At 36.2% G+C, this 25,478-nt stretch overlaps 1 long non-coding RNA gene across 1 annotated transcript in view; it reads left to right on the plus strand.

Moving 5' to 3' along the window:
* Nucleotides 1-25,478, plus strand: part of LOC136755356 (uncharacterized) — a 63,386-nt gene that overhangs the window by 28,497 nt on the left and 9,411 nt on the right. The window lies entirely within an intron of this gene.

Below are 25,478 nucleotides of genomic sequence, written 5' to 3' on the forward strand. Positions count from 1 at the left end.
TGCTGCGTTTTGCTGCTGCAGTCAGGATATTCAAATAAAAAAAAAAGAAAAATGAAACCAACGTGCCACAAATTGTAAAACAAACAGACAAAATAAGAATTGACCTTCTGTCCCTTCATATTTTCAAAAAGTTACATTTTCTAGTGTTACACACTGCATCAAAAAAAATATTTATTGATTATTTTGCAGAGAAAATTATGAAACCGGTAGTTATCCAGTCATAATCTTGGCGCTTTGTTTTTATTTAATATCTGAGCAGCAGGCATAGAAGTGCATATTAGCGCAGTGCACTGAAGGTTTCCAAAGCATCATCATTTTGTGGCATCTCACATCGTGAGAACAAAGGCCATGCGCATAATAAAATAATGCAAATGAATGCAAATCGCTAACAGTAAGAGGGTAAGGATTTGGTATTTGCTCTCACAAGGCAATCGTTTCTAACCCGTATTTTTAAAATACTGGTTAAGCATTCTTAACTAGTGAATTAATGTTAAAAACTCAGGTGCATTTTCTGTTTTTATATTCACTTTTCCTCCTCTGTATTTGAACAGCAACATATTTTAATTTCCCTCCTCCAAACCCTGATGGATTCTTCTAACACAATGCTCTGCCCAGCGATGATATGAATTGCAAATGCATCAGCCAGCGCAACCCTTTTTTTATTAACAACATATCAAAATTGTCTGCTAAAAATAGCACGTGCTGTAAATTGTTTTACTGTTGATGACAGCTTATTGAAAATGCACTTGTGTTTTACAATAAATGGGCCAGAAAAGAGGCATTGCAAACAGCTAAAGTGTTGTTTTTTGCCTACTGTACCTCAAAATGTAAGAGACGGCACTAGCTATGTGTAATGAAAATCAGTACCTTTCATAATAAAAAAAAACCTTACACGCCAACCTTATCAAACTGACATTTCCTAGTATGTGTGTTAATGGCTATTTAATACATTGAATTTGGTACTCCTACATCAAGAGAGAGATTAAAGGGAAACCGCACGACCTCCTACATATAGAAATTTACTCAAAATGCCTACACAACAGGCTCTGAATTTCGCAGTTTCAGATTTAATTCTGCAGCACAGTATTTAAAGTATTAGTTCATAAACAGAAGACATTCTAAAACTTATAAGTAAACTGCATCGAAAACACCTTTATTTTTTAGTTTTAGATGATTCTGTCCTTCACAATACGTTAAACTAACTGTCAAAATCAGTCCTGCTCTTGTTAATTAGTATTACTATTGGGGTAATTGAATGGGAAAGATTGTATTTCTGATATGAAGGTTATGAATTAAACCAGGAATTCAGCCAAATGTTCATTGCCTAGGATTTATATTCTGCAGGGGTGTATATATTTGGCAAAATTCTGTTGAATAATGTTCCACCTCATTCAGAGCAACAATAGTAATATTTAATTTGTCACGCATAAATAGTTATAATAATATTAAAAATAAAAATTAAGAGAATCATCAGACATACTCTCCAGTCTTAGAGAGAGAAAAAAACTATTGATGTTTCACACTTGTCAGCAACATCATAGACCCTTCTATATATATATATATATATATATTCAGCCACATCATAGACCCTTCTATTCTATATATATATATACATATACACTATTGATTCACAAACTGTTTCAGAAAAGAATGCAAACTAAAAACATTTACAGAAGGAATGATGTTATGTGTGTCCTAGTATCTGGACGAGAATGGCCGTTAAAATAACACTTTCTAACAGCACAATGGCGTGTTTGTAAGCCACGGGTCTCGCTGTTCTACAGACGCAATATGGCAAGCCCTATGAACAAGGACAGGGACACAGACACTTACAATAATGCATAATAACGTTAACATTCCTGCATGTCTAATAGCCTCGAACTGCAGACACAGAGTGGTCTTGAAGCAGACATATTTGGTAGGACCTGGTAAGTATGTGTTGCAAAATTCAGCACTTGAATTGAATTTAAGGATTTATTAATCTGGCGCCTTATCTACATTTTCACGTATAAATGCTTCTTTCTATTTTGGTCCATCTTCCTGCAGCATCAAGGGCAGGTGTTAGGCTGCTGGCCTGTTGTTTTTAGCAATAGTTAGGCACAGATGGTTATGTTTTAGTTTAAGCTTATTTGAAAAGTGTGAATATGAGGTACACACATTTGTTTAAGTCTTTAAAGCTTAATATTGTAGGCACTCTATGAAGAAGTTTAAATGCTGATTTAGGTTTTTAATGTAGATTAATTTGTTTAATTTAATTGTGAGTCTGGGCTTTAAGAATTGAATGCATTTGCTTCATGTTATTTTCTGTATTGTTGTTTTTAAACAGCATTTCAAGAAAACATGATTTTTAAAATATATATATTTACAGAAATAGGGAAAAATGCATCTGGATGTGAAAATGACTAAAGCATCTCTGGAGGATTGGGTTAAGATAATTTTTCAGTAGATACCATGGTACTCGTACGCATTCTAGATTGCTTAAAATCCTCAATATATGTTGTGTGGGCCCTGAGTGGGTTTATGTTATCGGTGTCTTTTGTATGCTTTGTATTTTTTTCTGCATCAAATGTCAAGTTAATTTACAGGGTGCTATCAGTGGTATGTTTCCTTGGTTTGTGGTTTCGTCTGTAACATACAGGCAGCTGAGACCAATTCGGGGGGTGGGGGAGGGGTAACCGAGATCCAAGAATACATACAGTATGCCACTGTCTGTAAATTGGCTGCCTCTGCTATGCCAGAGAGAGGGAAACCTCCAGCGCTCATTTACATGCTGCAGAATATCAGTGATTAGACCAAACTGATTTTCATAGAACTGATTTAAAGATTTAAAGCTGACATGTATTACTTGGTTCACAGACCTCCTGGAAGAATGTTTGTTTTCCACTCAAAGATACATATGTATATTATATACATATAAATATAATATATATATGTGTGTGTGTGTGTGTGTGTATATATATATATATATATATATATATATATATATATATATATATATATATATATATATATATATATATTATAATTAAATGAAGACTGATTTATCAGTAAATAAATATCTGGCGTTTATGCCTGTACCGTAGAGAAATATAATATTATAGATGTGATTGTCTTCATATCATTTTATTTTTGCTGCTAGTTTGAAAAAATACCCTTTTATTATCCACCGACTGTACTGTATATAGATGTTCAAATGTATTTGATTTATACGTCTTCTTACTTAAGTTATATATATATCCTCTGCAAAATAAAAACACTTACGCAAGACAAACATTTTTGCAACTAGAAAGTTACAGAGGACTTAGGCAGTAATATTCCATGAAAGAGCTGGTTACTTTGTGATCGCCTTACAATGTCTTCATAGAGAGAAGAATTTATAGGTTTGTACCCTGTTAACAACATTATTAATACAATGATGGTGTTATTTAAGCTTTAATACAGTGATGAAGCTATTTATGTGTCTGTGTAAACACACGCGCACACACACACACACACACACTCATGCTTGTCTATGTATTATTTTGACACCTACATAAACAGAAGAAACACACTTTTTGTAAAGAACTCCAGACACATTCAGTGTAATCTGGCATATGCTGTAAAAATAGACTGGCTAAATGCAAAACATTGTTGTTTTTCCAATTTAGAAGCTTTTTTCCTTAAATGTTGTTTTTGCTTCTATAAATACGCTGCTATGTTTTTTAATTTAAATTAGGTAAATCCAGGATCATTCTGGTCATTTTTCAGGTGTAGTGTACAGAATAGTTTTATTGACAATGATTTGAGTTGTAATTTAGAAGCATCAAATGCTTTGTTATAATGTATACAAACATCTTAGCATAACATTAAAGGGGATCATTAAAGATAAGTCCGTTAGAGAACAGTTGTTAATAGGCGTGTGTTTTGTATAATATCTGGTACCTAATGCTATATAAAACGTAGTTTCTACCCCTGCATGTGCATTACATTATTAAATAACTTTTATATATGTGTGATAGACTCTATTTTGAAATATTTTCATTTTGCAAATTAAATATGTTTGCAGGTACAACACCTAAGCCATAGTATATCAGTCAGAGACCCTTTATGTATGTGCTATCTATAAAAGCCACACAATTTCAGCGGCGTGTGTGTTTATCTATATATAAACACACATTAATTTATATATAGAGAAAATTGTGGAAAACACTGTCATACAGTAATACACACTTAGACACAGGAACACATACTATTTGTATGTTTGTATATTACAAGGTTATTACTCAGAAAAATAGAATATGGCTTATGACTCAATTGGATTTTCCCTTGTATGTTTGAACATGCACATGTAAATGAATCATTCATATTACATAAAGAAAAATAGATGCATTTCGCTTAATATCGATAGGTGGAGGGGAGTTGTATGCATATGTGTGAATGGTTGTTATAATGTATACAAACATAAATGCATAGCTTACCTATGTTCTATAGTCATGTCTTTATATAAATTAAAGTGAAAATGTGTATTGATTTATTAAAATAATGTATCAAGAATGATATGACTGTAAAATGTGTCTGCTAAGAAAATCTGATCAAAATACTGTGCAAGACTGTAAAAGCAGACACTGCTTCTTTAAGACAGCTAATATTCAGCCTTTGATGGCACCTCTCACCTTATAATAAAACCATGTGATTGCAACATGCTAATGCTTGTTCTTATTTATCAGAATTCTCTTATATTAACCTCTCCTAGTCTGTTCCAACAATCATAAGCAGAGAATTTTTGCTTGAATGCTAGAAAGCTACATGATACAAAGATAATTGCAATTGGAAAGGTCTTACCCTGGTTATATATACACACACACACACACACACACATATATATGTACAAATATAAATTCTCACATTTATATGGTTCCTATAGTTATGCATTGCCTTTTAATAATGCCTTTTTCTTAAGTCTTGGCTTTGGAATGCAGTGATACAGTTTTAAGGTTTGATATTATCTGGATACAGACAAAAGGATACAATGTAATATTCTTACCACTTGTGTGGTTATAGCAGGATATTTAGCTTCATATAAAATGCATATTTGTTGATTTTGTTTGTTCTTCCCACTCTTACCATTTAAATTGGAATTAAGCATGAACTTGTTTTTTCATAGCTGCTTTACAATTTTGTATCAGGTGAATTTGCTATATGAAGTAAGACAAACTAGATGTTTGTGCAGATTTGATTAACAATCTATCACCAGGAATAGTGTCTCACATTTTGTCCCATGTTTTTTGCACAATCAGACTGTATGTAACTTTTATTGCAACATTCGCTTTTCAGGGAATTTTTTAGGCACATGATTTTCTGATGATGCCTTGTCAAAGTCAGACGTCTTCCACGTTTATTGTGAATGTAAATAGCTGCTTAACCATCTGTAAAGCTTGATTATTTATCTCTGCATCCAGCTTGATAGAAGCTCATGTACTTTCTTAAAAATAAAACCTTTTGTGTTGTTTGAATATGACGTCATACCTTTCATATATATGAATATAGGGAGAGGTTTTTTTTCTGTTTTGTGGGATGAATAATTGTATTTTGTATTTAGAAAATAATGCATGAAAACCACACCCCAGGTTAACATAAAGAGCATGTGGAGCCAGGGTTGTTAACTATTTAAGAAGTACATATTTCTGACTAATTAGTCTTTATGTGTGTTTCAAGGGACCTGGAAAATGTTATAATATGGAAAAAGATTATGTATTTGTCACTCTCACTTACATTGATGTATGCTCCTGCCCTACAAATGTCACATCACATAACCTAGAAACATTACACTGGACCCATATAATTATGCATATTCATGATGCTGTTTTGCATACCGCTTGTAGCACATTTAGTGGTTTTAGCAGTGAGAGAAATAATACCAAGATATGGCACAATAAACAATGCCAATGTTTTCATGCAAATGTACTTGGCAGAGCTTGGTGTTTTACAGTTCAGTTTGTTTGATTTGAAAATGGTAAGAAAAAACGTTATCACATTATACAAATAGACCCCATGCGTGGCATATTGAATACAGAAAGGAAGCTATAATAAAGAAATTAGCTTTGTCCTGAATTATCAAGGTCATTTAGAATGATAAAACATGGTTTTCAGTGTGGAAGAGGTTTTTTTTTGGTTCCCACACATTGCTGTCATTTCTTCCCATAATGGTGTTTTTTTAATTTTGGTTTCCCACAACACAATGATGCGAGGGTTTGTTATGCATGGCCATTTTGCATGATGTAGATGAACCGTGTGCAAATCAGGGTGGGAGTGCTCTTGCATCTGTGATGAAGATGAGGCCATAGCCAGATACAGTAGAGCAAGGGAGAGAGGGGGCGAGAGGGAGAAGGAGACACAAGTAGAGGAGGCCTAGTGGCTAGCTCAATAGCCCTTTGTGCTGGAGCGGAGAGCAGAGTTAATCAGGAGCCCTAGAAGTAATTAACGACAGAGTTTGGGTAGTACAACTGCTTGGGTAAACAGCAATTGTTCTTAGCACAAGATTCCAAACAGAGGCAACAATGCCAGCATTGTCCTCTGACTCTCATTAAGGGGCTTCAGGGATGGGAGTGGAGTGTTCAGAGGCGGGTGGGAACCTGACAGGCAAACAGTATTCTGAACGAGTCTCCCATGATCCCATTACAACAGGCTCTGGCTTTTGGCATCAGCGGTGCCAGCTGCATTGGGAGAAGCCAAGCCTGTCATACCATCTTCACATCAAAATCCTCTATATGCTGAGGAAAAGGCATAGTCTGAGTTAAATGAAGATAGAAGAAACAAAATACAATGGAATATATTACGCCTGGTTAACAGATGCATTCAATTAGGGCTCAAGGAGGCATCCTTGTATACTGTTTCAACAGTCTCATTCTTAAAAATTTAGAGGCACATTTTTTTCTCATGATTTTGTACCAAAAACATCACACACACACACACACATTCAATTTTAAGTATATGTTCACAGGATATACAGAATGCAAAGTACATTAGAGTTTGTAATCTGCGACTGGTTTAATATAATTGATACATATTCAATTTTTATTTGTACCTTAAAGTTGAAAAGCAGTGTCCTTACAGATGTTCTGAAGGCTGCTTTTAACTTAAGCTGGCTCAGAATTAATATTATTGCCATTAGTTAACATATTCTATTGCTTAATCCTACGGTACTAGTAATAAATAATTCTCATGTAGTCTTTCTCTTTTAAAATCTTTTGTTGTACCATGTTCTCAGATTACGTGTCTCCCAGTGCCTTGTGTATTATATATGTACACAGGTTCATTTAATCATATATGTTTAGTCTGTCAGGATGTAAGACACTTTTGTTGTTTAATTACTGAGGCATGGTGTCTCCAGTGAATGAGAGCATGTTCATCATTAGAAATGAAGTGATTCTATATCAAGCAGATAGCGCTCAGGAGATTCAGGAGCAAATAAGTAACAGTAAAAAGTGTATTTGGAGACAGTAGGAATATGCATTATTGTTATTATTATTACTACTACTACTACTACTACTACTACTAGTTGTAGTAGTAGTAGTAGTAGTAGTAGTAGTAGTAATAATAGTAGTAAAAGTAGTGGTAGTAATTATACATATTGTAGAGTTGTGAGTACAGTTTTCATCAGTGAGCTGTTTATCTTGTACGTTTATATCAATCTCAGTTTTATAAAAAAATTAAACAAGAAACTACCTCTCGAGCTTTTAAGAAAAAGTATTTTTTATGATTCATGTAATTTTGCATTCTGTGAGCAATAAACACAGCAAGAAAAAGCACCTGACATAAAAATGTATATGACATGAATTTCTGACAGTATTCCTACAGTATTTTTACCTATTGTACAACTGAGCTTTCAGAGCTTGCAATCAAATGTTTCCCATTAAAACATTTGTATTTCACACTTGTGACTTTTATTACACAGTAAACAATTTTGTTTTGATATCAAGAAGTTATTGAGTAACATGTGTCAATAGTATACCAAAATCAGATGTAAGATCAGCAATTCATAAAAAGCTTTGTAAAATGATATATTATTAGAATAATAATTATTATTTTCTTTGACTAATGACTGCAGTCCATAATATGTTGATACAGTGATTTTAGTTTTAAATCTAAAGAAACAGATTTTGCTTCAGTAAGTCAGAAATGTGTAAATGTGTGAGATGTTAGTTAAAGGTATTTGAAATGTAAAGGAACATGCTTAAGGAAAGGGTAATACTACATGGATAAAGGTGTGGTAGGTTGTTAGCTTTTTTGCTTTGTATATAAAAAAGTGTTTAATGGAAACCTAAATGTGGTTTTGAAAAAGGTATAGTGTCTCTCAACTCTGAAGAGAATTGAGATCTAGTTGGAGGTAATTCCTTTGAAAAGGATGAGTCAGAGCGCCAGGTTTGGGAACGGAAGGATTAAGTTACCAGACATACTGTACTTTTTAAAGCAGCATCTGAAATGAACTGACTAGATTGTGAAGGTATTGCATAGAGATCAGATGTAAAGTGCATTGATGAGGTGAGACATGTTCTTTATGTAATTTGGTGTATGGTGAAGGAGCTGCAACTTTATAACCTCCATGTGGATTGATTTTAATGCAGCCAAAATCTCACAGTTGTGATGTTTAGTTAGAGTATTTGCCCTCATAATGACTAACAACCCTATACTATATAAATATAGACATTAATATTTCTGTAAGTAAAATCATATCTGTAGGAATTTGTATCACTTATGACTAACACAATCATTTTCTCAGAAAACATGCACTTTCTTACTAATTTATAAACAGATAGATAGGTACATACATATATACATACATACATACCTACATAAATAACCATCAGTAGTAATTCTAGATTAACCAGAATTCATGTTTTTCTCACCTGTTAAAGCTGAAATGGAAAATAAGTCTCTGTACGTTATGTACAGACACATATTGCCCACCACACTGCATTAAGGGAGGCTGTCATTTGAATGAATCATTTAATATTAATTTGGCCGAATATCTCGCTGTAATTGAATCACTCATTTTATATTTATTTTTCTGAATATTTGTGTCGTTCGTACGGATATTCTTTTCTTCTTTTGGTTGACTTGATTCTCAATTCCACAAGACAGAAAAATCCTGCACAAGACCCTCCCTGACTGTTCCTCTGCATCATGGGAAAAAAAAAACTCACAACCCCCCTCCTCCACATACACGCACACACAGGCTTTTGTGGTCATTGAGCAAGGAATAAATGTAAATTTTTGCAGCTTATGTCCTCTCGTATGTATCTGCAATATACATTCCCTCATATATGTGTTCACTCGTTAAGGGTACTCTTGCCATGTCCCTTATTGTTTTGTAGTGTTTTTTTAGTCTATAATTACACTCCGATCTAAAATGTGCATTTTAGATTCAAATTACAGTATTCCGATCTTTGAAACCATGCTGAGCTTTTGCTACAGTGCATTTACATAAAAATAAGACCCTAATACTTATGTATTAGTCCTTTAAGAACACAGTTAGTAACCAAATAATGAGTGGCCCATTATTTTATTTTATTTTTTAAAGAATGAAAAAATAAAAGAAGGAAAATAAATTAAACAAATCTGCGCAGACAAGGGTGTGCTTTACACATTTTCATATTTGACATTGTCAAGATTTATCCACTCTAATGCATAGGAAGGAACATGGGCAAAAAATAAACCACAGAAAGGGAATATAATTTTTGACATGATTCTGTTAGTCAGCATGACCAACAATGCAAGAGACAGCGAGAAGCTAAATTGCCATTTTAATAGGAATGCCTCCATGCAGTCTTACATAGACTGGCAAGGATAAGAGGCCTGAACACCCTTACAGTTTTTGCACTTGAAAGTTAGCTCTTTAATATTTAATGTTTGGACTATTAATGGCTGTGTGCGACAGTAGGCACAGCAAATATGATCAGCAATTGTGAATATAGGCCACCACACAGTCTAGATGTTAATCTCTAAACATTTAAAAATATATGTGGTGTTAATATAGTTGGGTAATTTATTGTTTTTGCATTCCAAGGTGAAACAGTGTTGATGTACTAACATGTGTGAAATGGTTTATTATTAGTAGTAGTAGTAGAAGTTTTTAGAAGTAATGTTGAAATGCTAATATAACTTGACCATTATTGTGTTGTGTTTAATGTGGAATATGAATTTAGTGCAGCATTTTTTGTATCCAGACCTTTTGTTCTTGTTACATAGTCTTGAATATTTTTTCTTGCATTTTATCTACTGCCTACTGTTTCCCTCGAGTTTCATGTGTTTTGGGACTGCCTGGTTGATTCTTGTTTGTTTCTGATGTCTTTAAACCACATTTACAAGAGTAAATCACTAGTCAAATTATTAAGCTTGTTCAAGGATGGCTACAGTGTAAAAAATGGTTGAACTGGATAATAATTTAAACAAACAATAGCAGAGTGTCATGGCTTTAGTAGATGTTTTTTATTTCTTTCTCTTAATTACAAAAATCTGTTTGTATTTGTATATTTCGTAATAACATTGTTATTACACAGTAATGGCACTTTTCAGAAAAAAAAATCTTATCAGAATTTCTCTAAGAATTTCAAGAAGAACATCTTCAAGATATCATTTTTGGAAAGGTTTTGCTTATATTGAGAGAAGGAAAAGCACAATAATCTAATGAGTCAGTTAAAAATTCAATCGATCAATCAATCAGTCAATCAGTCAAACACATCATATTGTGACATCTGACACCTTTCTTGGTTATTTTCTATTTTATTTCAGTTTTAATACTACACAATTTATAATAATGATTTTATATAAAGTGTGTTCATTAGGAGGTATTCCTAATATCTGGTATAGCAATTGCAGTTTTATCTTCACTTCACGGTATTTTAATTCATCTGAAATTTTGAAAGATGTTCAAATTGTAAGTATTTAGGAACATAATGATTTTTGAAATGCTTAGTTATTATATTGACCTGTAAATACAAATCACAATGCATTAGATATATATAACAACCACACTTATTTACACTGATACTTGTATGGTTGTGAAAATATGACACTGACCCACAGCCTACCAATATGCAATCCTGTCATGTATATATAATCAAAAAATAAAATAAAATATTGTTAAATTAAAAGCAGGTGGATGTGTTTCATATCATTATATTACAGTTCATTACATTAATATTTGGTTTCTACCTTGTATAGAACATTAATTGGACTGATTCAATGATCCTCTGCTGAAGGAACCACATATGCTAATATGAATGCACTGTAATATCATAGACAAGCTTTCACTTACTATAGAGTATATGAAAACTTGGGCTATTAAATACAAACCAGAAACCTGAAATTTAGACTGTGTCATTATGAACCATCCTACATTGAGAGTTGGAAGCCCGGTTGTAAGAAAAGGAAATTAACTACCAGTAGTTATTTTAAAGTTAAAATGTGATCATTTGTCTATTGATTTGAAGGATGGTTTTAGCCAAATCAATATTTAAAAGAGAGCTAGAGAACAGTTTGTTTAGCTTTCATTGTGGTTGTTCTTTTGCATTAAGTTTGAACCAGGCAGTGTTATTTACTTTCACCATGAGACACAAACTATATTTAGTGACAAAAAGATCTCTCTGTGACTGTTGGAGGACTTGTATCTCTACACAAGGCTGTGATGTTTCTTTCTAGTGCTGTAAGATGAGGCAAGATACATTTCCTTGACATGGGCCCTTGATGATGTGAGCACAGTGTAGTTAGAAATGTGATGTAAGTAAAGGCATGTATTTGATCTGACTGCGTATATTTGAAGGCAGTGGTAACAGTACCTATCACATCTTTTTGGTTTAATTGTGTTCAGGCATCAACATTTTTTTATGTGTTTTGTTTTGTTTTGTTTGGTAGCATTTCTTACTCGACATTGAAATGATAATAATGAATTATTTTAAAATCCTGTACTGCAATCAACCGTTACATTTACCCATTTAGGTCTCGTTGATTCGGAAGTGACCACTCTAAAGAGAATATAAATAAGAGTGGGTGCCCTGTGTAGTTTCATTGTACGTTGTTAAAAAAAAAATTAGAATATTTCTGATGAATGTTTTACAATTTTGGCAATGTCATTTTCCGTTGCATTTTAGCAGATTTGTACATTTAAAATGTAATTGATATTTCTTCCCACTTTTTAATATTCTGAATTATTAAAGAATAGCACATCATAACTTCACAAAAAGCATGAGTTGGGATGCATTACTTATTGCTGTGGTGATGGAGAAAAAAAAAAGTTCACCCAATATAACCACGTAGCCCATATTAACCAAGGGTTAATATTCTACATGTTTTCAAATGATGCCAGTCAGGGTTTTTGTGGAATGAAGCTTTTACAATTCCAGAAGCAAAAGCTGCCGATGCAGAAGGAAGTGGAACTGGAAACGGTACCATCGTGACAATAACACCAAAATAAAAATGAACTTAGCCTGAATTTCCAAACACCCCACGATTCCAACCACCCTCCCTCAAGAGCAGTGCAGAGTATAGTGCAGTGCCATTCTCCAATCAGTGCTCTCTCGATCCACTCTGTACTGCAGCATGCAGCAGCGGCGATCTGCACGCCCCCTCCTTCCCTCCTTCTCTCCCTCCCTCCCTCCCTCCCTGCCTGCCTGCCTGCCCTCCTTATGTCACTAACGCTGGCCAATTCTTCCATGCAGAAGCACAACACTCTCTAATAAGAAGAAAGCTTAGTGACAGAGCAGAGAAGCCGAAGCTGTCGTTTGGATGCACCCTGTTTAATATAAGGTTCAATCAACACAAATTAAATAGTCCAACGTGCACCTGGAAGTTAAATGGATTATATATTTTAAATCATCATAAAAGGGGGTTGATTTTTTTTTTTTTTTACCATCACCTCCTGAGTTAACATTCCTTCTTAAAAACATCACAGATTATAATATATATTTATTTATTGTTTTTTATTCACCTACTCTCAAGCTGATTAGAATGCTGAGCATACCGCGGCCACTTCTCTAATAACGGCACATTCGTTTGCGCTCATTAACAGGGTCTGGGCGATGAGGTAAAAGTGTCTGGGAAGAATAGGGATCACAGGAAATGGTTGGGGAGGCTGCAGGCCCAGCTGCGAGTGCATGCACCTACTGTTGCTGGAGTCATGGGAATGAAAACTACTCGGGTTCAAGGTCAGCACTAGCACTCAGCTGCCATGGACTGCATTGTCTGCAAACCCCCTCTCCCTTGACACTTTCAAGGGTTCTTTCTGGCAACCAAAAAAGAACCAGTCAATTGATACCATTACACTTCATGCACACACAGTCTACCAGCCGGCTTTGAGAAAAAATACAAAACAAAACAAAACAGGGGGGGAAAAGAAAAAGAAAAAAAGTGGTGTTTTAACGCAGTTTTGATATGAGAAATAAGATAAAATTAAATAATGCCTACACAAATGTCATGTCTCTGTTGGCAACTGTAATGGCCTTTTTTTTTGGTCACTTCAGCCTGCATTTTTGATTATTCTGTAATTATCATAAAAGTCTACAAGGGGGCAACAGTTGAAAAGAAGGAGGTACAAAAGGAGGGGAGAAAAGGAAGAAATGGGGCAACGGAGTATATATTAGTTAAAGGAGCTCTAGGCAGGGAAGGTAAATTGCTCAGAAATGATACAAGGCTCAACAGTGAAAAGAGAAAATACAAGCTTAGGCCAGGGAAGAGGCAATGATTAGCTCCATTGTTGCAGGCCTTTAGAGCTTCATTGGCTCCAAAGAATTACCCACTAATGAATCCATCGAAGCTTGGCAGAACTTTGTATGGGAGACAAACTAAGTTATGGTGGTCTTCCAAGGCAGAGAAGTATGGCATTATGATATAGAACGCTTGCACATATGGTCCTCTTATTCGGGGGGCCTGGGACTGTATTTTCTCATGTACGTACTTTTCAAGGTGCAACTGTAGTAGAAAATAAAAGACTCACATAAGGACACACACAGACACTCGTACCTTCCTCCATCCATGTCAAAGCAGTATTGTTTCTGGAAAATCACCATTTTAGGCTGTTTATGTCTTGCCAATGTGAATGTCATATGTTTGCATTTTTAGCATTCGATAAAAGATATAAATGAATCAAAGTACCTTTGTTATTATTATTCAGCTGTTAAGAATCTTTTCATTTGAATGTATTTAACCCATCTGATATTATAGATGTAAGAAATGCATAAGAAGTCAATACATCTTCAATCTGACATGATGTGACCAGTTAGTGTATTCAAAGTAAGTATTATTATTATTACAGTGGTCTGTATTTCCCCCCCCCAGTTGTATATGGTCTTTTAATACATAACTGTTGACATATATACATACATACACACACACACACTCACACACATATACATATATTGAGTTTTCTGGGCTTGTTTGTTGTTTAGTCTGCATCTGACATTTAGCCAAAGAGACATTTCCCTTCAAATTTCATGGTAAAAAAAAAAAAAAAAAACCTTAGGGCTGTGTTTAAGCCTGTGTAGCCAAATGGAATCAGGTCTGACATGTCTCAACTTTATTTTCTAAAAAAGAAAGAAAAGAAATCAGTAATACATTGGTCTAGATTTCTAATCCAGCTCTTCAGCGATGTGAAAATCAAACTTTCCAAATTCCTCAGCACATCTGCAAATAAAGAGCATAATAGGGGAGTACAACAGGATAAATCAACTTGAATTTGAAATCCACTGCAGCATATTAAATGGCGCAGTCTCATTGTAAGAGAGGTGCGACCCCGCGGCTTCTTGCAGTTTGAAGCTAATTGTTTTCGTCAGGATGGGAAGGTCTGGAAGTCCATTGCAGTGTCCCACCAGCAAGGCTTCAGTAACTGAGCCGGCCTGCAGAGAATGAACCCACTTTGTAGCGACACAGCAGGCTCAAACACCACCTATTCTGCTCTCGAAACTGTCATGCATAACAACTTTATTGTGCTAAATTGAACTTGAAAGCAACCAAAGGCTATGAGAAGGAGAGGCTATGAGAAAAGCGTGCTGTCAGTGCTGGCAAAGGGCACCCTAGAAAGAAGGACCCGAGACAGTAGAATAAAAGAGCCGGCCCCATGAACACAGCATATTGTTTCATTTTAGAGTATGATTCCCATACAGGGGGAAATCGTAAATGGGATGTAAATTTATTAAAATAGATTCCCCCCTGCTCAAAAGTTTGCTAGTTGCTTTCGTTGGACTTTCCCAGCTCCTTGATTTGTTGCTTACTGCAGCACTATAATGACATATAGCCATTATTGTATCAGATTCTTTGCAAGGGCTACAATAATGATTAATAGCTGGCTGGAAATTTTCTCATGGGCGCCGAAGCACGAAAGTGTTAAGCAGCCACAACACTCCCCAAATCCCCCTTTTCTGTGGCCCTGAAAAAGTTCTCCCCTTGTACCTCTGAATCTATGAACAAAGCCCATGTTAATTCCCCTCAGACCTTTTTTTCTGTAACAGCTTCATGTGCCTCTTTCACAATAGAGAATTCAATTTTATTCCTGCTGGATTCTAGAACCCCTTTCAGTACTTCAAAAACGATTTTGTTACATTTGTTCCAATGTTACATTTGTATAATAATAATAATCATCATCATCATTGCCACCTTTTAAGTGAGTAACAAATTGCTGTTGTTGTTGTTGCTGTTGTTATTTGGCAACTTCACCCGAAAGTTTTCGCCCCGGCTTGCTCACAGTGAGAGTTTGTAGAATGGACAAAGACAGATAAAACCGTGGTACTGCAGAAACAAGTCTGGCAGGCATAAATCTGGGGCTTGTCCAGGGTGCTGCGAGACTCAACAATAGGCCGGCTCTATTCATTGTATCACCACATGTTCCCAGGAGAGGCTTACTACTGAGAAAGGAGTATATCAGTTTTCTTGACAGGGATGTTTATTCATTTTATGGTGGTAGGCACCGCTCAATGAAAAATATTCACCTTCCAGTTTGATGGGTATGACACATACTCTTAACAGACCAAACTATTCTTGGCCATGATGAGTGAGATGAATCCTTTTACATGTCTGCTTGTTATGCTTTGGTTATTGTCTCTTTTTTTTTATTCCCTCATAACACCAAAGTATTTACAACAGGAATTAAACTGGCAGTTTGACAAAAAAAAAAAAAGCGTACAGTTTACAGCACATGGTAGCACTGGAATGTATTTAAGGCTTCAGCACTAACAACAAGACACAGTTTACACTACTTTTGGCATTATGCATTAATCTTAATCTTTTCATAATGATAATGTTAAATCTTTGAAAAAGCCAAATTGCCCAAGTTGTTATCCTGAATATATAAATGCATATCTAAAACAGCTATATGTAATCTGATTGGCCTGGAACTAGAGTGGATGAGAATGTCTTTCATTGACTTTGCCCAGGGTGGGAGCAACAAGTAAAATACACAGTGATATATTGCCTGAATTGTTATTTGAAAGAAAATAAAAGTCTATAATAATTAATTAGCTAATTACAAACTTTGAAACTTAATATACATACTCTAGACAGGCCATGTGCTTGTGTTTTGTTTATTTACCATATTTTTCTCTTAAGTTATTCCGTATCAAACATTTAGTATATATATATATATATATACCATCACCATCAGCCTATATCGATCCACTGCTGGATGAAGGCCTTCCCAAGATATTTCCACTTGCTTCGATCTACAGCTTCTCCTTTATATATCTGCCTGATATAATATGCACCAAGCTCAAAAGTTTACACTTCAGAGATTCCATGTATTTATTTCCACTACATCTTGCACTATAACCTATCAATGGCAACTATAACAATATTATATTGTTGTCTTTATCTAATGCCTGTGTGGTATGAACTAAATGAAGATGGTTTGCAATAGCATTGACAAAATGGGATGGTAAAAATGGTCTATCTAACTATCTTTATAGTATAACATTATAAAAGGTCTTCTTGTCTTTTATATTTTGTTCTAAGGAGGAGAAGAACAAGAAAAAAAATGTCAGGAAAAAATGCCTGTGCTCAGACAGAGTTTCAGGACTCTTTATTGTTAGCACGTAACCAGATGCTACACTGAAATGTTTGATCCTCTGTTTTGGAATTGAAAGCCTTTCTAACTTGAAGATAAGCCTGGGCCAGGGGAGAGTTTCTCCCTTTCCTTTCGAATAGGCTTGAATCTGTTGGACTACCTGTTTTACAGTTATCTGACTCTCCTTTTAGGAATATGTCTGTCTCTGGGTTTTAGCTTTAAGATCCATTTACCATTGGTCTGCTTGATATATGATACTGCCAATACTTGGCAAGCTGAGAACTTAATTTTTTTCTATGATTTTCCAACAGATATCTTTTACAAGTTAATTCAAGGGAAATTCTGAATACAGTGACATCCCCCCCATCCTCCCCCTTCACACTATCCAACTCCCTCTAGTGTGCTTCTTTCCTGGCTGACACCAGCAAAATTGCAATAATGTAGTGGTACAACTTCAGGAGCAGTGTTCATGGGCTTAAATTTGCTGTAAATTAACTTTACTGCAGTTAAAACAATTTATACTAATCATAAGGAAACTAGAAAATCCTTCATTTAGTGTTGTACTGAGGGGAAATTTAACATTAAATGATATTGATGGCAGGATATGTAGTGGCAGTTTTACTACTAGCAATGTGGTTAGAATACAATGGCACTCGTGTGTTTTTTTTTCCTGATGCTGCTTAAGTCTGGTTATAGAAAGGACAAGTTATTTTCTTGCTGTTGGTGTCGCTGAAATACTGCAGGTGAAAATAACACTCTTCAGTTAGATCTTTTTAATGTGTCTTCCATAACACTTCTAACAAAGGAACAATTCACACCTCCTGGAAGAAAGCATGTCTGTATTCCTCACAATAAATACCATCTAATTTTGTGAGTGTATATACATATATACACCCTGCAGGAAGAACAAAAATATCTACTACATACATTTACACAGCATCACAGATACAAAACAAGAATTAAGACCCAAAGGAGAACACAGCTTCCAGTATGCTTCAGTGCTACACAAGGAATAAAATTGATGTTTTTATGAGATGTATATGTATATGTGAGTATATACAAAAAAACTGGGAGTAGAAGATATATAACTGATATAATATGCACCAAGCTCAATACTGTAGTTTATATTTTAGAGATTATACATGTTTTCATTTCCACTTCATCTTGCACTATAACCTATCATTGACTACTATAACACATTTATATTGTTGTCTTGTCCAATGCCTGGCTATATTCCTCAGAATAAATATTGTCTAATTGTATGTAATTGAGGTAAGAACAAGGTATATATGTATATATCTTAACTATAAATATGTGTGTGTGTGTGTGTGTGTGTGTGTCCAAAAATACAAAAAAATGAATTGAATATCAACTTAGAACTCCTCAGAAACTGAACTGAATTCTTCCTGAGTAGGCATCTTAAATAGCCTCAGCAGGACCCATTAGGGAATTTTCATTAATTAGGTCACATGCCCTGGTGTAATCTAATGCTAATACCAAGATGACTTAAAAAAAACGTTTTTTCTCTTTCTGGGGAAATTATAGAAACCTATTACATGCAAATTATATATTCTTCCAATTCTTCTTTATTAAATAAATTAACAAAGTGCATGACATTACATTTTACTGATCACACTGCAAAACAATACTGAATCAAATTGCATAAAAAGGTTTGTGTATCACAAAACCTGAGCCCCTACAAAAACATAGTGACTTAAATTGTATTTTTAGTTTATATAGAAATATTCAAAAGAGAAACCCTTCATACCTAAACCTATTATAGCATACTGACCTATAGATTTTTATTTTTAGTGTTATATTCTGTTTAGTGAGTAAATTATATTTACTCACTAATGATAAGTCTTAGGTATGGTAAAAGTCTTTAAAACATTTTGTCTGATTAAATGTTTTGTTATGACTTGGATGGAAATAATGATGGATTATATACTTTATTTCGGACGTTACATACCTTTCCTGTTTATAAGATCCTTACTCTGCATATCCTAGTTTGGATTTAAATCCAATTCGCTTTCCTACCAAATTATTCAGTGATCTTTCAAATGTAAAACACCTTGATTTTGCAACAATCTTCCAAAATGTGTAACACGGTGGCCTGTTTACTTTGTCGTCTGCAATTGCTGAATCCCTGTGTGATGAATACATGACATAAAAGTCGCCCATCTTGAGACTTGCCAGGAAACGCTCTGCTAAAAAGAGGGGAAAGATACAGATGGCGTCTTTTTCAGAAAGGTATCATCGACTACTCTAGTGTTTGTATTCTATATTTTGAATGGTACAGGGGGAAGAAAGGATTGCAAATATTGTTGTTGGATGAGTACAGCCTTTTTGTTTGACTTTGACATTTTTGTGACATGGAAATAAAAAAAGGGCAAGTGCACGCCGGAGATTTGTGTACAACCATCTGTGGTCTAAACCTTGGGAAACGTGAGAAACTGTAACTCGATTAACATAAGAATAATTGACACATCAAATTAGCTGTACAATCACAGAAGGTTATTTGCTTGGGCTGGGTGCAAGCAGACAATGCTGCCATCTTGAAAAAAGAAAGGAGCAGAAGAACAGAGATTAACCCTTTCACTTCTCCGCCTCAAGTAGTTAATACCATTATGTTGGGATAACTGGTTTTAATTAGGGAATGAGAAAATGCAGCCGCCACATGACTTTGGGAGCAGTTATCTATCAGGAGAACATTAGTGTTTGTTTGTTTGTTTTAAATGACTAAAAAGGGATTTTAAAATATTATTAGTAGCAGTAGTACAGTCATTTAATATGAGGTCTGACGCAAAGCAACTTTAAATACATTCTGGCATTAGCACAGCTATATATATATATAGCATAGTAAATGTCTATTGAGTGATAATTCAGTGCATCAGAAAGACATTGAGGCTGCTGCTTGCCATTCCAAACTTATAATTTGAACTCATTTTCCAGGTAATATTTATAGTTGTGTGTATACGTGTATTTCATTAGTGTACAACTTCTCATTGCACTAATGCTCCTGAAAGGGTTAAACTACATCTGGCTATGGTTGGGCTAAATATACAGCAACAAGACAATAGCTATGTACAGTTTTGTTTAATGGCAACAATAAAGGGAGGCCTTTTGGATAAGATGTGTGAACATATTTCTCAAAGAAGTAGCATACATAATTGAGGCCCCATGGAAGGGTATTCATCCAAAGTTGCCAGGCAGCATTCATTTCCAACACAATTGGTATTCATTATCAATTTAAGAACATTACCCCTTTTTAACATTTTACTATGCATATAGAGTATATAGGTCTAGTAAAATACTAAACATCTTTGAACTGCAATTTTCTGACCATGTTGTTTGAATATTAAACAATTTAATTTGGGTTATTCTCTTGCTTGTTTGTATCTTGTTTGACCGAATTTGCTTTATTTTTAGCATTGCATCATGTAGGTAATAATTAGTGATGCTCCGTAATTTATGCAGAAAAAAATATAGCAGCCAAACAGATGTACAGCCTGTATATGTGTTTAGTGCACGACTTTGAAGTGCATTTATCTGTAAATCATTTCCCCCGAGAATATGTTTGTGAACGTGCAATAAAAGTGAATGTAAAATACAAGAAACAAAATCGTAGTAGTTTTAACTTTCATGGGGATTGTTGGGGCCATAGAAATTAAATCAAGCGTTCAGTAATGTGATGTTGTTCAAGCCTCTGCAGTTTTCATGTAAATTCTGTGTACACATGCAGGTTTTTAAGGAGTCTTTCTAACAATTGTGGGTGTGCAGGGCTGGCAGTGGGGAAAGGCCTACGTTAAATTATTAATAGTTGTTCATATAAAGGATTATTTTAAGATTAGCTTATTCATTCCCAGCACGGTTGAAAAAGACAACTGTAAACTGAACAAAACGTACTTAATATTAATATACTGTGGACAAGTTAGTTCTGGTGCAGGTGTAATTCTACAACAGGAAGCTTTATAACACACACTGTCACCAGTAAAATGAACAAAGGATAATGTTTGCACACTGTGTTGTAAGAAACAGGGAACATTTTAAATTATATACAAATATTTGTCCTAAAACAATTAATATTTCATATGGAGTAGAAACGTGGAGAGAATCATCATATTTAAGTTAAGCGTGATTGTAAATTCTGGCCTACTTTTATGGCTTGTGATATACAAATTGAGGGAAATATATGTATGTCGTTTTGTACTTATTTAATATACATATTGTTTACTATAAATAATACTTTGTAAATACAGGAAATTAAAGGAGAAATTTAAGAAAACAGACACAACAATGTAAATGATTGTTTCACTTCCTCATGTCACTTACATCAAATTAATAGCAGCAGGCCCAGTGCCAGCATTATCGAGGTGTTCTGAATCACACTTGTTTACTGATGGTAGAAGTGTCTTTCAGTATCCATGACAACACTCTAGTGTGCCAAGGATATACCAAAGCTATTCTGCCAAGGGCAGCTGAGGATTTTAAAGAAAAAGGGAAAAAAGGAGAAATAAAAAGGTATTTAACTCTTTGTCATGTTTTTAAATAGATTATAAAATCTAAATAATGTAAAATACACTAACATTTCTGGTGAAATTTGTTGTTCTACTGAAGCCTTCACATAGTGTGATATGGGCTTGACTCGCTCATTTAAATTCAATATGTGATGTGGTTAACCATTTGATTGTCTGTAACACAGCCGGATATCTCCAATGTGTACAATCTGTTTACACTGTAGTGAACAGGGCTTTTTAACTCACAGGCCTGGATTTACTTACAATCATAAAACTAAAATTATAGTATTTCCTATAAAGCCTTGCCATTCACCGCAGCAGTGAAGGGAATTCACTTGTGTTATGTATGTGCTTCCACACAGACGATGATCTGTCTTCAGTGAGAACTCAATAAATTTTAAATCCATGAATGTGTTACATAAACTTACATTTCAAGATTACAAATGCGATTGTATGTAAACATGTAAAATAATTTCCTGAAAGTACTATCTACAACAGTAAAGCTGGAAAATGATGGTAACACAGCAATATGCAGTGAAATTGTACATTTTAATGGGTTGTGATGCAATCTAAGCTAAAGCAGCGATTGCAAAAGACAACAGTTGCAGAAATCTATGTATTTACAGTATTTGAAAATCCCTTAAGTTTTGAAATATGGATTTTTATTCCACTGTGCCTTCTAAAAAAAATCTTCATTTTTGTTACGTGATTATTAAATTCTCACGAAACACTTTATAGTATGAATGTAAGAGAACAAAAAAAAAAAAGAACAAATCCCAGCTGGGTTGGAGATGTACATTTTTCCTAGCTGGTTGGCAAGCTGTATTAAAAATTCTGTTTCTTCTTAAAACCCTTCTCATCATAATCATTCCATGTTTCTTAATTATATTGTACAGTATTCATGCCACAAGATTTACATTTCATATAGGGTCTCTCAGGAACAGGAAGGGATGAAAAGGCTAGGAGGAAACATGTGCCTCCTGTTCCTGCTCTTTATCCCTGCTCACTTTTTTATTTTGTTTTATTTATGTTGGTATTTGATTCCCATGCAAAGAATACAATACTTTGTGTCTGTCTTTGATGGCTAGGGGTACATTGTTTTGGTTTTGGTGACAACCAGGAACTTTACCGTTTTTGCAATAAATGATGCCAACTCCCCAATGTCTTTCAAGAGCCCAGCCAGCGTGTTCTACTTCCATCTGCAGCAAAGATGCAGTAAAATAGGAAACAGAATGATATATTTCAGTGTCAAAACACGATGGGTGCCTAAATCCACTATTTAAAGGCTGGCTGACATTGAAGGGCCTATCAAATCATCAAAAAAGTATACTACGTCTATTCTTATGTCTATACTGTTAAGTCAATTAAGGCAGACTGAATTGAACAAAAACTGAAAAACATAATGGTCCCTTGAAATTAGAGACCTAGGACCTCATTTAGTTCAGACTGAGAAACTGTTTTTTCTGAAATCATCTCTCCTTCAGAGCACTGTTACAGGTCAGACTGAGCACACGATGGCCATTTACATGCAGTTCATTTTGGACGTATGGGTTTGTTGGGTGTTTCAGTGTCTCAGACAGGAAATACCTGAACCCCTGGCTCAAACTGATCCCCATTCCTGTCTTCTCTCTGATTAGCACTAGAGCCCAGTGGGTTCATGTTCTACCTACTGTGCAAAAACAGTCAGCAAATTGGCTGTGCAGAGATGTCTTGGAAGAAGTCCTTCCGCTCTATAAGATTGATGCACGCTAGAAACGGGGGTGCCGGAAAGAATCGAGGTCTTTTGTAAATGGGTTCAAAGACTTTCTGTGGGAAATATGTGCATTTAAAGAATGTAGGTCTGATCTAAGGAGCAATTTACCGAGTTCGGTTAAAGCATTCATAGGTCTGTATGTATTCAGTGGCCGAAGAGGTCTAAACTGTTTAGCTTATTAGACACTCATTCTCATATCTCTCCCAAGACGATTGCGTTTAACATTCACATCAGGTTTTGTTAATAGAAGGGTGCAGGTGTTTCGTAAGAATGTAAGAACATGAAAAATTTCACAATCAAAAGAAGAGTATTTAGCCTGTCCTTCATGTCCTGTTCATGATTCATTCTCATACCAAAGCACCAGCAACTCACTGTCACGGTTCATGGAACATGGGAACAGGGGACCCAGTTGCGGTGCGTGGTAGAGGTTGTCAGACAGGCGTGGGTGGTATACCAGCAGTACAGGGCAAAGAAGGGCAAGGCAGAGACGTGGTCATGGTCACAGGCAAGGGCCGGGCGATCAGGCAAACAGGGAATCAAGGAAAGTCCAAAGTAAAGCTCCTCTGGACCATAACCCTACCAGGCCACCAGGTTTTGCAGGGGACCGCAGAGGTGGAGGAGCAGCATGAGATGAGACAGGCTGAGAAGGATAAGGCGAGGGATCCGGCACCACAGGCTTCAATAGGGAGACATGGAAAGTAGGTGCGATCCTGTAGTGAAGGGGCACCTGCAGACGGTAGGCGACTGGGTTGATCTGGTGAGGGATGCTAAAGGGACCGATGTATCGGGGCTCAGTTTTTTAGGGGGCAGTTTCATTTTGATGTCCCAGGTGGAAAGCCAAAACTCCTGTCCCGGCAGATATGGTGGTGCTGGATGGTGGTGATGGTCTGTCTTGGTCTTCTGGTGGCGGATCACGTGTTGCAGCCGGGTGTGAGCCGCTTGCCAGACTGCAGCGCTACAGCGAAACCAGTCATCAACAGCTGGGACATCAGTGGATTCCTCATCCCAAGGGAACAAAGTAGGCTGGTATCTGAGTATACACTGGAATGGGGTGAGACCAGAGGAAGAGCTGGTGAGGGAGTTCTGTGCATATTCTGCCCAGGGCAGGAAGCAACACTCAGTCTGGCACGTGCTGTAGTAGGAACGCAGAAACCTACCAATTTCCTGGTTCAGGTGTTTGGTCTGTCCATTTGACTGGGGGTGATAGCCGGACATGAGGCTGACATTCATGTTTAGTGCCTTGAAAAAGGCAGACCAGATGCAGAATACATGATTAAATAGGGACAGCACAGCCCCCACTCCGGATTCAGAGGCATCCACCTCAACGATGAAAGGAAGAGAGGGGTCTGGGTGTTTGAGGATGGGGGCTGTGGTAAACAGTGTCTTCAGACGGGCAAATGAGGCAGTGGCAGAGTCAGTCCAGGTGAAAGTCCGGGGGGATCCCTTCAACAAAGAGGTTAGTAGAGAGGCGACAGTGCTGAAATTGCGGATAAACCACCGATAAAAGTTGGCAAAGCCCAGGAAGCACTGCAGCTCCTTCACTGTCTGAGGCTGCGGCCAGTCAGCAACAGCCCTCACCTTCTCCAGGTCCATGTGCACGCCGCTGGCATCGATGATGTAACCCAGGAAGCCCACGCGCAGGCGGTGGAACTTGCACTTCTTCACCTTGACATAGAGCCCATTTCGCAGCAGACACTGGTGCACCTGGCGCTCCTGGGAAAAATGCTCAGAGAGGGAGGAGGAGTAGATCAGGATGTTGTCAATGTAGACGATGACAAACGGATTAAGGAAGGAACTCAGAGCCTCATTCATGAATGCCTGGAAGACAGAAGACCGAGACCGAACGTCATGATGAGGCCGTGTTTGTAATAAATGCCGTCTTCCATTTATCCCCCTCTCGAATCCAGATGAGGTTGTAGGCACTGCGCAGGTCCAGTTTGGTGAAGTAACGGGGTCTTCTTAGTTGCTCCAGGGCAGTTGGCACCAAGGGCAGCAGGTACTGGTACTTCACAGTTACTGCGTTAAGCCCCCTGTAGTTGATGCAGGGCCGAAGACTCCCATCCTTCTTAGAAATGAAAAAGAAGCTGGCCGCAGCTAGTGACATGGAAGGACATATGATTCCCTCCTTGATGTACTCCTCGATGGCCTGTGAATCTGGGAGAGGGAGGGTAAATATGGCCTC

The sequence above is a fragment of the Amia ocellicauda genome, chromosome 8, assembly GCF_036373705.1.
Source record: "Amia ocellicauda isolate fAmiCal2 chromosome 8, fAmiCal2.hap1, whole genome shotgun sequence".
NCBI classification, from domain to species: domain Eukaryota; kingdom Metazoa; phylum Chordata; class Actinopteri; order Amiiformes; family Amiidae; genus Amia; species Amia ocellicauda.